This window comes from Pseudopipra pipra, chromosome Z (assembly GCF_036250125.1).
Source record: "Pseudopipra pipra isolate bDixPip1 chromosome Z, bDixPip1.hap1, whole genome shotgun sequence".
NCBI lineage: Eukaryota > Metazoa > Chordata > Aves > Passeriformes > Pipridae > Pseudopipra > Pseudopipra pipra.
The window spans coordinates 24219219-24233757 of record NC_087581.1 but is presented as its reverse complement, the minus strand read 5'-3'; the positions used below and the strand labels follow the sequence as shown (position 1 = coordinate 24233757).

General features: G+C 41.9%; 1 protein-coding gene across 1 annotated transcript in view; it reads right to left on the bottom strand.

The window, feature by feature from the left end:
• Window positions 1–14539, bottom strand: part of DMRT1 (doublesex and mab-3 related transcription factor 1) — a 67899-nt gene that overhangs the window by 1176 nt on the left and 52184 nt on the right. The window lies entirely within an intron of this gene.

Sequence of the window (14539 nt, the reverse complement as noted above, 5' to 3'; positions counted from 1 at the left end):
TTGCAATTTGCAGTAGATACAAAAACCAAGTAAAAGGGTCTCTGACCTTCCTAACCTTAGATGAGCTGAGATCCACCCCCAACACTCCCTTCCTGCCTACCGTGAATATAATTAAGGAGAAGCTGCAGTGGTAATTTCTCTCCTCATTAACTTCCTGATTGGTTTCAGGCTCAGGATTCCAGCGGGCGGCAGTTTGTCACCAATTCCAAATGGCCAATCGTTAATACTAATGTTTGTGTAGCTAACTGCCAGCATCCGCCACGGCTTCTTGTACAACAATAATAGTGAAAGGGTAACATTAGTGCTTCCCATGTTAATTCAGATTCTGTTCATCAATAGGAAAATCTATGATGTAATTAGCAAAATGCATTGGTAGTTCAGGCAGTCCGAGGGAAACTAAATCACACCAGGAGCTCCATGAGCATCTGACACCTTAATTATCAATACTATGTTCTCGATTTTACTGTTTAGTGGAGAATATTACCAGGCTGTGGTCTTTTAAAAGAGAATATTGTTTACAGCCATTGCTCGTTTTTTAGAAGCCATGATGAATCTAGTACTACTGCACAAAAACAAGGAATATGGAATTGAGGCTTAAATGTGTCCTGAAACCACACTGTTGTGCCTAAGTAAGCAGCTCCTCCATGCTTGAGACCTGAATGCTTGCAGACTCTGGAGACCTCTAGCACACCTGAAGTCCAATGAAAAAGAAGAGGTCAGGTTTGATTTCGACAGCCAGGCAAATCCAATGCCATTCAAGGAAAGTAAACCAGCACCATCTAGGTTTGGCACATCACTGAGAAAATGAGAAATTCTCTCTCAAGAAAACACCAACATCCCATTTCTATAAGAATCTTGTGTTTCTGCAGTAACTTCCATTTGCAGCTCAGCTTCCTAATTTGTCCTTATTTTAAAGACTGGTTACTAAGAGATAGAAAAGACATTATGAGTTGACATCTCCCATAACATTTTCACCTACTTAACCTGTGACTAGAAAAAACGGCAGTTTCTGTTTCTTTCATTTTTGACATTGCCAAACCTGGCTCCTTGATTTAATACAAGTTGCTCCTTTGATGCATATAAGGGAAAAGTAAGGCTCTAATATCACTCTGACAAAGCAGACTCTATTATTGTCTTTTAGATCTGACATAAAACTTCTTTTATTTTTTTTTAACCCTAGTGAATGGGATTTTAACCCTGTATTGCATTTTCTCCTAGCTAAAATACAAAGAAAAGAATGCAGTGCTTAGACATGAGTGAGTGACAAGATAATTAAGGCAACTTCCAACAATTTTTACACATCACATGAATGCTGCTAATGACTTAGTGCCTAATGACTTAGATGCTGCTGGTCTGCAGCATCATGTACTCCTTTGCTATGTGGTCAAAGGCACAAAACAGCCAAACAGGTCTTCAACATCTCCAGGCCTGAACAACCAGTGCATTGCTGGAGGGCGGCACTGCTTTGCACCCAGAGCAGGCTGGAACAGCAGTTACATAACTGGCAGTTGGAAAAAGCTTTTGATTTTTTCTAGCCCATCAACCATGAAACCTGGAGTGCTACAGGACTGGAAACGCTCCTTGCGGTGTGCAAGAGCCAAGTTCTCTTCTGCCATGAGAGCATACCAGGCAATTCCTGATGCTGTGTTTCCTGCCTTCCCTATTTAGTAAGTACGGTTGATGGTGGAGTCCAAGGAGAAGTCCCATCTCAGTGTCTGGATGAGGATGCCACTTGTCTTTCCACTTCACTTCCTCAGAATCTCTGTCTGTGCTTGAGATTTCATCATTGCCTAAGAGCTCCTGGGACTTGAACCAAGTGCAAACATGTAGACTGGGGAAAGTAGGTGGAACAACAGAGGAACATTTCTGAAGCTCCTCCTGAAGATCAACTTGAGAGATGGGCTCACACCACAAGCACACCCACTGGGTGGCCTGGTTGCACCATACTCCCACAGCCTGAAGCAGACACCATGCACTATTTCAGATGAGTAACTTGGAGTGGTTCATGTTTTGACTATACAGAATATCAGAACAGAGATACTCTGTAGGTCCAAATGCCAATGTCGAAGGGGAATCACCTACAGAAAATGCAGCAATCGTCACCTTCCTGATGTTTCTTACAGACTAGCTCCTCAGTGGTAGTTCAGGGCCCTAGCTTGTGCCTAACAAAAGCTTTGGCTGGATCTGGCCACATCTATCATCAGGAATCACCTCTTTCTCCAAAAGGTATTACACAGTAATGTATTACATGTATTACATATATAATATATTACATATATATTACATACATTATATATTACATATATAACGTATTACATATATAATGTACCCGCATTACATAGTAATGTAATACATAGTAATTACATAGTAATGCAGGTAGTATCACTTCAACAGGGCTGTCTCAAGGGATCAGCTCTCTGACTCTAAAACCTCATTCTGCTCTGATTTAGTAAAGCACAATATGTAAAGGTTGCTGTAAGCATTCTGTGTTCTCAGCCTCCAGAAGTAACAGGGAAGCAACTGAGGTTGAAAGGGGATAATTTTTTGTTTACTCCTGAGTAGCCAAATGGACAAGAGGCTTATTTATTTTTAAAGGATTTGTTAATACTTCCAGTATGCATGTACCTGGAGTGATGGAAAGGCCAATTTTCAAATACTGAGATCTATAATCTCTGTGACAAACTTTCAGGAAGCTTTCTTTCTTTTCCTAAATGGAAAGAATTCAACAGAAAACTCACTCAACATGCTACAGTATGGATATTAAAACCCTACCACAGCAAAACTGTCACTTTGCTTTTGGGATCTCTGTTTTTAGCAACTCTCTGTTAATTAGTATAAATCTGGGGAATGAGACAGAGGGCAACTTTTTGGTAGACAGACAACCACATCTGTTTCTCAGCACATTAAGCAGTGGCTCCTAAGTCTTCTGGCCCAGTGGAGTTCCATGAATTTTTCCACTAAATTCCAAATTTATCACAATTTTGATGGTTATGCAATTGGGCCTATATATGCTGGTCTCTGAATGTGTACAGGGGTATGTAACGAGAACCACATAGATTTTAAAAACAACACAGCACTACTAAGATTTGTCTCTAGCAGATGAGAGTGCTACTCCTGTATCCAAACCTGCACTGCTTAATTGAACAGACTTCCATTACAGTCAACAGAGTCACCAAAGTCAAGCAAGGAACAGTGAGTATGTGCAATGCTGATGAAAAGTGCAAGATACTCAGATTGGGACCTGTAGCTATAAAAAGGCAGCAAAAAGGAAATAAGAATTCTGTTCCAGTGTTTTAATCACACAGTAATAAAACATAGAAGTTCCAAGTTCAAAGAAACAAAATTCATGTTCTTTTTGATTTAAGTCTATGAGTTTCATCTGTTTGAGGCTTGTGGCTGATCCTCCCACAGTTCTTACACAGCCCTTATCTGTGTAAATAAGAGTACAAGAATTGGGTCTGTGCCAGTTTTTAAAGACCATTCCCTGATCTAATTACCTTTTACTCTTGGGAAAGCACCTGAATACTTTTGAACTGTATGAATCTGAAAAATTTTCAGCTAGTACCACACAGGAAAAAGCAGCAGGAAGGGATCCCAGCCGTAAGCACAAAACCTTACATCTTCTGACACTGGAAACTGCACTGACTTTTAACTTGAGTGATCCTTAAAATTCAATGGACTGAAAAGAATAATACACTTTCAGTGATGTGAGAAAGCAGAATGATATTCATGCTTGAGAAGTAAATATTTTCCCGAGTTTACATTTACAAAACTATTAAACTCTAAATAAGGAGCAATTTATAAAGATTTAAAGTTGAGCAGTACAATCCATTTTTAAAAACTCTTTCACCTTTCTTAGGGAAAAGGAAAATAAGCATGCCAGTCTCATATGTTGCTAAGGCCCATCCACTTCTTCATGGTGTGCACACGTGTGTGAGCACAGCCATGTGTAGGATGAAGAGGACTGGAACCAGACTGCCACTAGAAGTTTGATAGCATGGGAGCATCACTTAAAGCATGCCTCAGTTTTTGGCATGAGGGTGGACAGGAACTGCTCTTCATGGCACCTCCTCCTCCAAAGCACTTTCCTTTTGCAAATACCACTGTTGTTTAAACAAGCAGCAACTTCCACTCCATACTCCACAAATCCCAAATAAAGGCTCTTGAAAACCAAACTGGCCTAGGAAACCAGTGGCAGTCGAACCAGGAAGCAAGTCATACTACCTTCACAAAGGGCAGAATGAGAGAAAATGGCACTGGCATTCTCCTCAGGTTACCCGTGCAAAAACTGGCACCGGTCTTCTTGGCACCACTACAGGACATAGCAGGGTGACTGGCCATATTCTGAAGACAGGCTGACTCAGTGGCCTGGAAATAACCACAGGTCACTCTGTCCAAAAACACTGCCCAGTTTTTACCCAAGTAAATGGTACCCTGTCTCTCTCTACTGCTCAGATTGATCCCAAAAGGGCTGACTCTACCACCCACCATCAGCAAACAGCCTGCCAAGCTACAGCAACTACCTTAACACACATGGCAAATGCCTGACAAAGCATTAGGTCAAAACTCCAAACTAAATCAGCCAAACAAAATCCCTCAAAGGGTTACTGCTGCAAAACCAGGTACTCAGAATCAGAGAACTACCAGATTCATCTTAGTTGCTATTTCAGCAACCAAGAAGACACATGAAAAAAAGAGAATGGGAGAAAAGCACGATTTTCCTGTTGGGGAGAAAGCATTAGAATGGCAGCAGGAGCGTCAAGATCTGTCCTGACTAGATGATCGTAAGATGGGCAAGATGCAATCTTGATGTAAACACATGCAGAAAGGCCAAATTAAGTTATCCCGAGCAATTTCCTTTCAGCTGCCTCTCTCCTTTGGGAGTGCTTAATCCTATGTTCCCAAATGTTCAGCTCCTTAAGTGGAGTTTAATAAAAGGTCAAAAAGAAAATCTACCACTGCTGAATCTCTCATGAGATTCACTCCTGTGTGAATGCTCCATTTGAAAAAATGGAGGACGACTGACTTACACAAGGGTGAAGAAACTAGCATTAGTGGTAGCCTGTTCATAACCAGCCATACAGTGGGTTCAGCCTCATACTCTGGTATTCCGTTCTGTGCAGATCTAAGATACCAGCAGTCAGGAGCCCATGGGTCCATGGTTCCTGCTACAAGAGCACAGAGAAGCTGCAAGAAAAGTAAGAGACAAACTTGCATCAGCTGTTTTCAAGATTTCCTTTGAACCCAAAGATTCAAATTTTATAAAGCTGCAGTAACTCACATTTCAGGATGTTCACACTTGGTGACTCCCCAATATATTTCAGTTTTTTTCTTCTGCTCTGTGTGAAGTAATGTAAAAAAACCCCTGTGTTGCTATCTCCTTCATGACATTTCTCTTGCTCAGGATGAATGCCAGGATGAAGTGGTTCTTACTGATTGAGAATTCCTGCCAACATCCACAAGTGCATAAGTGAGCCAAATGTTTTCTCTCCTCCCATTCCTCAGGCCTCATCACAGATCTGGACCAGGTGATAGCTCTCACAAGGACAAATTCTGGAAGCCTACCTGAAGCCAAGGGTTTCTGCTTGCTGCAGCTGGTATAGTATGAGTGCAGGCTTCTTAGCAGTTGCATGATGCATGTCAAAGTTTAAGAAAAGGAGGCTGATACCAAGTAGTTACAAGGGGATAATGAAAACTCAGCTATTGTTATGCCTTAAAACTGAACTGCACACATTACATACATCACCTGAAATGTCATTGTGACTTTTGCTTTGATCAATATGTTATGGACTATTCTGTGCTGACCACAATGCGGACCAACTTGCAAAAAAATGGGAGTGGTGCTCCCTTTCTGCTTTGCATGCTGGTTTTAACACAATGGAAACCTGTCCAGTTCTAGAAACGTGCATCTGTGGATATTTTCCCACTGACAAGAAGTTACAAGAGCAACAAGCAGAGTAGCTTTTTGATGCAAAAATAAAAAGAAGCCTAAGGATCTGGAACCAAAACCATGCCCCATCTGTGTCTCTTAACACAGGTATAATATTTCACAGTACAGCCCTTTTCCCATTCTCAAACACCTATCTTTCTCACTAACATTTAAGGCAATTAGGATTATCTTGGATGCCCACAGTACAGTGCATTAATTGTGTATTTTCAAATAGACTTAATTCTTGGCATTAGGAATTCAGGATAAAAGGTAAAGATCTCAATAGAGATCTTATTCAGCATACTTTACCACAGATTATCTCATTCTTTTCCAGTTCATGCTTGTACTTTTAGCAACTAAGAAGGCACAGCTGTTACTGATGTAATTAGAAACCAGAAGCTGAAAAAAACATCATCCTGTTGACTCCTTCACCTCTGGTTTTAAATTCTCTTATAGTAATGTGTGAAACAATCAAACAAGGCTTTCCCCTTCTCACACACCACCAGCTAGACTGGCAGGATGCAAAGACGATATTTGGGTAGCATAGGCTTTTTCTTCCGAGACTCTAAAAAGTACCTTGAAACTCTACCAATCTATTACAAAGCAACTGCCCTATATGCTTGCAGCCAGGAGGAGAGCAGTACTGATGGACCAACACTCTCATCAGCTTTAGATTCTGTGGCTAACTTGATGTCACTAAGCTGCTGCTGCAGGCTAGGAAAGGCAGAGGGTGAATCACCTCAGAGAAACTTCAGGAGGATCAGGTGAGCTGAGATGAGTACTCTTGCTTTGAATGACTGAAAGATGTGGAATTCAGCTGACAGAAGCTTTCTTTTGTTTTGGCAGAAGTGAATGGTCACCTGCCTCTCACCACACTCACCACAAGTGCTCACTCTGCCCAAGTCAGGTCTCAGCAAGGTACACCTCCGCAGAAGCCTTCCCAGTTTATATTTCACTGCCAGGAACCCTAATAGTCAGTTCTCTCAAAAAGGAAACATGATTTTAATGGTTTCATATAGACTCTCTGTTTTGGAAGACACAATGCAAAATGTTCTCCAAGAATGGGACATCTGAATATAAAGCAGACATTTTCCACTGCTGAGTAACAAGGTAAAACAAGCACTTCTGAAAATGTTTTTTTGTGTCATCTCTAAGAGTAAACATTCTGTATAATTACACATAAAGCATGACAACCTCATCATCACAAAAGAACTGGGATGAAATCACAGATTTGAGGTATTTTTAACCTGGTAGTAACACTACCAAAAAAGACTCATGATAAAATGCAAAAGGATTCTCCCTTTGCCCTCCCTAGGCATCCTCCAGAAACTTACTTAAACCCTGTGTTGTTTTGTGCACACTTTTGCACAACAACACAGGGAATTACACTGAAGAACTGCTGAAACATGAGTCCCTTTGGTTTTTTATTGCCTGTACTGCAGAGATGCACATGCCTCTCCTTCAGGCTGTGACTCTGACCAGCAGACCTAGTACTGGAGATTCTTACTGTGGTGGGGGGAAACAGTTTTCCCCCTGAAGTTATAAAATGGTAAAACCCCAGGGGGTGGTGACCCTTGATGTTTTGAGGTTTTACCCAATGAGTGCTTCTGCAAAATATAAACATATCACAAGCAGAACGGAAGAGAAGGTTAGTTGTAGTTGTTGTAGGAGAAGTAGCCATGTTGTAGGAGACAAGGAGAAACAGCAGCAGCCCCACTGGGAGCTGGGCCGCCCCCAGCCCCCAGCGGGGGTGCTGCAGGGGCTTGGAACAGCATAATGCTGGGCTAAGTACCTGTGGCTGAAAGCTGAAGGAGTTTTCTCCACCGTGAGTGGGCAAACGGAGCAGCGGCAGAAGCAGCAGTGTCCAGAGATTGTGGCTAAGAGCCAAGAGATAACTGAAGAAGCAGCAACAAACATGCAGCTGAGCAAGGAAGAGACAGAGTTGTCTGAGAGAGCCAGCAGCAGAGAGAGAACTGAGTTCTACAGAGAAAGTTTGGGTAAGAACCGAAACTAAAACCCCAAACTCCTTGGAGACCCCTCCTAGAAAAAGAGGAGGAGATGGACTCTTACCTAAAAGTCTTAGAGTGCTACAGCACTGCAGAAAGAGCTGAAAAGCTCAAAGAAAGAATGCGGAGAGGGTGACCTTGGCCCCCCCGCTGCTTGAGACAGAGCACAGAGCTCTGTAGGGAACTTGAACCCCCTGAAGATAAGGACCGTCACGAAGACCCCTGCGCTTCGTGATATGACGTGGTGATAGTGCCCTTGTCCTGGGAAACACAGCCCACGGAAGAGAAGACCCTTGCTTTAGGCGATGGGCCGAGGGGCTTGGATACCCCCTCGTGTGTACTGGCACAGATTCAGCTGTAGCTGCTGCATGAGAAGAAGAGAACCTGCTGCCTTAGAGACATTGCTGCTCTGAGAGTGAAAAGGGCTCTTTTCCTTCTTCCCTCCTAGACTTTTATTTGGAGAAGAGATTTGATGCATTGTAAGTCATGGTAGAGATAGCTAAGATTGTATATAATGTATTGTAGTATTTATTTGTACAGTCATTGTAATATATTCCCTTTCCCCCATTCTGAGTCTCATGTAATGTCTGGAAAAACCATCTCACACTGGGTTGAGATGTGGGAAGGGGTTTCGACTAGGGAATTGGATTTTGGGGTTCTCAAACCATGACACTTACTTCCCTCAGACAGTCATAGTCCACCATGGTTTGCATGGTTGTGCTCTACACCAGAATCCAACAAAGAGAAAATGTTTTCGAAAAAAAGAAACCAAACCCCCAAAAAACCATTTAAAGATTCAAGATTAGAGAGTAGCCACAGAAACACAGGAGAAGGCATCAATTTCCAGGGAAGTCACATAAAAAAGTGGCTGTGAGGAATGGAGAGTATTTGGACATCTGCCTCCAAATGAGGAACAGCAAAGAATCTCAGTGGAATGAAGCTATTTGCTTCATCACGTAACAAGACTGTGACAAAGCTGGGACCTTCTATCTCTTTATTCCTGAAGACTGGTAAAAGGCAGCTTTGAGAAAAAAATGAACTTCAAATACACTCTTTGGGCTGTTTTTCTTATTCTTATAGTAATCAAAACATGGTCTAACAACAAGATTAAAACACATACATATCAATCATTTCTCATGAGAAATATATAATTATCTTGCTAGCTGCTGCTGTACAGGCCCACGTGTCTATTCCAGGCATTTTATCCTGCCAGGACTACACTGAATTGCTGTGCTATGAGATCAGAGTCTCAGGACTCCTAAGACTGTCCCATTACTGGGCACAGCAGCAAGGCATATCTCAGCACCCACACACCTCTCCTGTGTGGCCACCTTAGAAGCCAGATCCATTAAATGAACTGAGTTCACGGAAGTTTGTTCTTCCCCCCTCCCCCCCCCACCTTGTGAAAAAGGAAACAAACCATTCCAAAGACTGGAGTCAGAAGAGGCCACACAACCATGTGAACAGGGAGCAACTCTTTGTGGCAAGACAAAACCAGCAACAGACTGCCTGCAATTCCAAATTTTGGGATAGGAATCAAAGAATGGTTTGGGTTGGAAGGCATCTTTAAAGGCCATCTAGTCTAAACCCCCTGCAATTAGCAGGGACATCTCCAACTAGATCAGGTTGCTCAGAGTCCCATCCAACCTGTTCTTGAATGTTTCCAGGGATGGGGCACCTACCACATCTCTGGGCAACTTACGTCAGTCTTTTACCACCCTCATTGTAGAAAATTTCTTCTTTTTATCTAGTTTGAAATTATCCTTCTTAATCTAAAAGCATTATCTCTTGTCCTATGGCAACAGGCTCTACTCTAAGCAGCCTCCTCTAAGTACTGAAAGGCCTTAAAAGATCTCCCTGGAGCCTTCTCTTCTCCAGGCTGAACAAATGGACTGAGACAGTTGAGGAAAGGCTGAATCCTCTCCTTGTCCTGTTGTAAGTTTGCAGAAATTGTGATTTCAGCAAAAACAATCAGTGGGTTAGATTTTTCCAAAGCAAAAGTTTCTATCCAAACAATTTCCAGCCAGCTCTAAAGAAGAGGACATGGCATTGTCTCTTCTAACCCTGGAATCATCTCAGGCACAATTTGGTGACGTTATGTTGACTTTATGGAGACTGATTACTGTCCCTCTCCTCTGGGGTCTGCATCTTCTCTTATGCTGATGACACAGGCTTTTCCGTACACCCCAAACACCACCTAACCCCTAGATAATGCCACACAGAGGTGACTGAAATGGGCATCCCCAGCTGCCCGTTAGCGGCAATGTAGTTGCGCAGGCTTACCACAGCTGTTGTGTGGCAGCACACGGGAATGAAGGGACAAAAGGCTTCTTTGTGGGATGATTGCTGACATTGAGGGTGCAGACAGAGGTGGGGACAGCTTCCAGTTCCAAGGAAAGCCCTCACAGGCTACATCTATCTCCTAGTGCAACACAGGAGACAGCTAGAGGTTCCCAATTCCTCTGCTGCTTCTGGCCATCACTACAACATAGATGCCTTTGTTTTCTTAGCATAGATATTTAAAACCTGTCTGAACAAGAAGTCCCTTGTGAATAACTACCTCTAGAAGCATCAACTGTCCTACCTCAAAAATGCATTGCCACTTGAAGTAGCTGAGGGAAGAAAATGTTTTTTGAAAAACATGGCTAATTTTAAAGGAAAGAGTGCACTCAAGGTCAGAATAACATTATTGAGTAGTAAAGTATGTAGAGACACAAAACAAAAGGCATGAAGCTTTTCCCTTGTGTAGCTATGCTAAAGGAAGGAAATACGATTCCAAGAGCTCTAGTAAGCATACCTAACCTTTTGGTATTCAGCACAGAAAGCCAAACGTAACACTATTTTAACTGAATATGTCTCCATTTTGGGTCAGAAAGGCTGTTCACTAGTGTATCAGGAACAAAAGGAGGCCACTACAGGTTGCACAACACCAGGACTAGCTATATAAACGTAAATGTTAATTCTGGTCAATTCTCTTTATGTTATTTCTGTTGCCAGTGTCACTTCCAGTTTATAAAACAAGGATGAAATCCATGCCCATTGTCATCAATCCTAATGCTAAAATCGTAACCAAATAGCTAATAATGACGGACTTAGCTCTTTCAAGTTCAATGATCTAATTTTAGAAAATACTGTCTCAGTGCAACAGTGCCATATTATACAGCTTAAAAAGATTTTTTTTGGACATAACTTGCAAGCTTTTGGAAATCAAGTTACTAAAAAATCAGCAAAAATGCTAGCTCTAATGCAAGGGATCTGTTATGGTAGATAAAACAGATTTTTCACTTGCAAAGAGATTTATTTACTTTTTAAGTTCTTTTATAATGCAAGCTTCTCTGCAGGGAAGGGAGAAAACAAGGATCCACAACTTATACCATACCAGTGAAAAGGAACAGGAGTTTTGTCACTGACTTCAGCATAAGCAACACCGTATCACAAACAACTATGCTCAAAATATAGCAAGCCAGAAGAAAGAAGCAGCCTTATCATTTACATCTTACAATGTAAATTAATCTGCAACTTAAAACCTCAGAAGGCTTTAAAATGCCTTAGCATTACCATGGCATTACTATTTTTAATATTAACTTTAATTTGGAAGCAAATCAAGCAGATTTGCAGTAAAACGCTTCAACAAGCATTGATGAAATACACAACACGATGGGTATACGCACGAATGCAGTAAAAATGTTGCTACTTATTTTAAAGTGAGATTTATGCCCCCCAAAGTTTAGGAACCTCGCGCAATAAGTCACAGTACTCAAGTAAATAAGGAAAAAAGCAGAACACAAAACATTTCTGAGGTAGTCAAATAAGTTAAATGAAGTTTCACACAACATTAGGCTGAAGACAGACCCATTGCGTTATACTGATATCCATTTCCATGAACACAATAGCATTATTAAATGCGGACTATGAAACGCTGGTGCGGCACTGACCCTGGTCCTGCTCCAAGGTGAAGTGCCAGGTTCCAGCTGAGCCTGTGCCATCATCTGGAGGACACAGGCTGCACGTAATGATGCTGCTGGTGCTATTGCCAGCTGCATCTCCTCAGGTCAGCAGATGTCCTACAGCCTTGGAGATGCAGACCTGGTGGGAAAGTTAACCCAGCAGTGTCCGGCACTTTCTTCAGGATCCTGACAACAGCAGCCTTGCTAAGAAGGGCCAAACTGCCCTGAGGTCACACTGGTTATAGTATACAAGCTGTGGGTCAATAGGGCCTAAAAACCTTGGGGATTTTAGCTTCCTACAAGGGTAGTAGGTCACCTCAGTGCTCTTGTGCCATCTTTCCTTACTAAGGTTATTGGAACGGGTGCAAGCATAGCTGGCAAAGTTTCAACATGCACTTTCCCTGCCCTTGCTTGACATGGTCTCAAGTCCAGACGGTGAACTTTAAATCATGTTTAAGTGGCAGAAAAGTTCTAAAATAAATAAATACATAAACAGAAAATCAGACCTTTATTATTGTCATCTGTTGTAGAGAAAATTTTAACACAGGTTTCTGGGGTCTAGTGGGCCAATCCAGACACTGGTGGCTGTGTCAAAGACTGCCTGCCTTCAAGGAAACCACTCCAACACTACACCTCAGCTAGTTTTAACAGTGCTGAATGCAACCCTGGTCAATAGAAAAGTGATTCAACACTCTAATGGAGAGCCAGGGAGGAGAGAAAGGAAGTGAAAAGTGGAGCTCATTCTCTGCTGCATCATATATCCCTGCTGCAACCACCCACAGACATGGAATGGAGAAGGGAGTCAAGGGCAAGGGCTGCAAGGCGCTTGCACTATGCAGAGCAACTGAGTACCTGGTGCTGTTCAGGGTCAAGGCAGGGTTTTTCCACTCTCTTGGAGGATGGGGAAAGCACTCTTACTCCACACATGTACCTGACAGGCATGGCAGTTGAATGCACAAAGAAAAACAGATGAATTGATCCAAGACGGACAATTAAGAGTCAGAGCTACAGAGGTCAGCCCCACAGCTGTGAGGGGCAATTATTTTCAAAGTAGGGGCCAACCCACATTGCTGTCTCCTAACTCCTTTCTAACTGCACTTTAGGCAGTTACAGTGTCATTTGGGTTAGTCCCTGCAAACATATGCACATAACATACAGTAGACGCCTCAACAAGCCAGTGTTATTTCACTCCAATGTAGACTCTGTTTGCCCAAACCTACGTGTAGTGTTTATGCCCTGGAAAAATGAGAGATTCAATCCACAAAATTAAAGACCGCGAAAGCACTTGTGATTCAAGAAAGTGCTGGGACAAGACATGTTGGTAGAGACAGCTTCACGAACTAGAAATCTGTATTTATCCAAGGGAGGAAACAGCAAAACCTGACATAAGCTAAGTCCTGATTTAGAGTATCTACAAGATTTGAAACTACATTTAGGGATATGCAGCTAGCTCAAATCTGACTTAGACTGAAATTTATCAAAATTTGTTTTAATACTCAAAAGCCAATACAAAAAAATTGCTAAAAAATCTAGTGTAAACAGTTGTTCCAGAGCGGCAAAATAAAACCCTACTTGCAGTGTCTGCAACTGCTCTGAGACAGAATTTGAAAGGGAAAATGATTTATAAATGAACAGGAGAGAGCTCTCATTCCTTTTTCTTTTATGTCCAGAAAGGAAACAAAACTACTGGCCAACTGGACTAATAACATTGTTTGAGTTTCAGTAGTCTAATACATGATTAGTGCCACGCTTGAAGTAAATAAACATGCTACCCACAGCATACAAGGTGTGATTCAGGCCTTAGGCAAATCGTCTACTGTGAAACATAGCTGATTTAACAGATACCATGAGATTAACATCAGGCATAGAGCTTTAAAATTGGCATTGTAAAATTATGAGAAAGTAGAAAATAAATGCAAAAATATAAATGCTAGTGTTAAAGAAACTAAATTACATTTTTTTTTATTTCAAAATGAACCTCAGGGAGTCCTGTGTTTAACCTGGCTCCTATTCTTTACTGATATTAAAATGAATTCCAACAAATTAAGCATTCAATTCTGAACATACTTCAAAACCCATCTTCAGATCTTGTCAGACTTTTAAGAGATGCGTATTTCAAAAATAAATGCTTTCCCCCATCCCTTTCATACATTTTTAAAGTGAGCTGTAATCTGTGCACAGATGCTTTCAGGTTTTGTCACATCGAACCTGTGAGTGCCAAGCGGGGTAGAACCTTTTGTAGGAGAGGTGGGGTACACTGCAGAGACCACCGTGCATGTGGCTGGGACACAACGGGAATGTGCTCAGTGCCAGGCAACCAGCGGGCAACCACGCTGGCAGCAACCACCAGGTCACCTCAAGTCTTCTCCTTAAAACACCAACAGCACTAAAAAGTTAAAGAAAATGCTGACACCCTCCTAACTGCAGAGAGTAGAGAGGAGTTGCTCTCCTATTCTGATTACTCACAGTATAATCTTATTTACACATGTGGAAGCAGTGAGGGGAAGCAAATACTTTTACAGCATGCAAAGCAAGTTCACTGGCTTTGCACCGGTATAGCATGACAAGTCTGGTATTTTTCCAATTTTCAATTCTTTTTGTGTTCTCAGTACTGCAGGCTACCAAAATGTCACAAGCAGAAAGCAGCTATAACACTT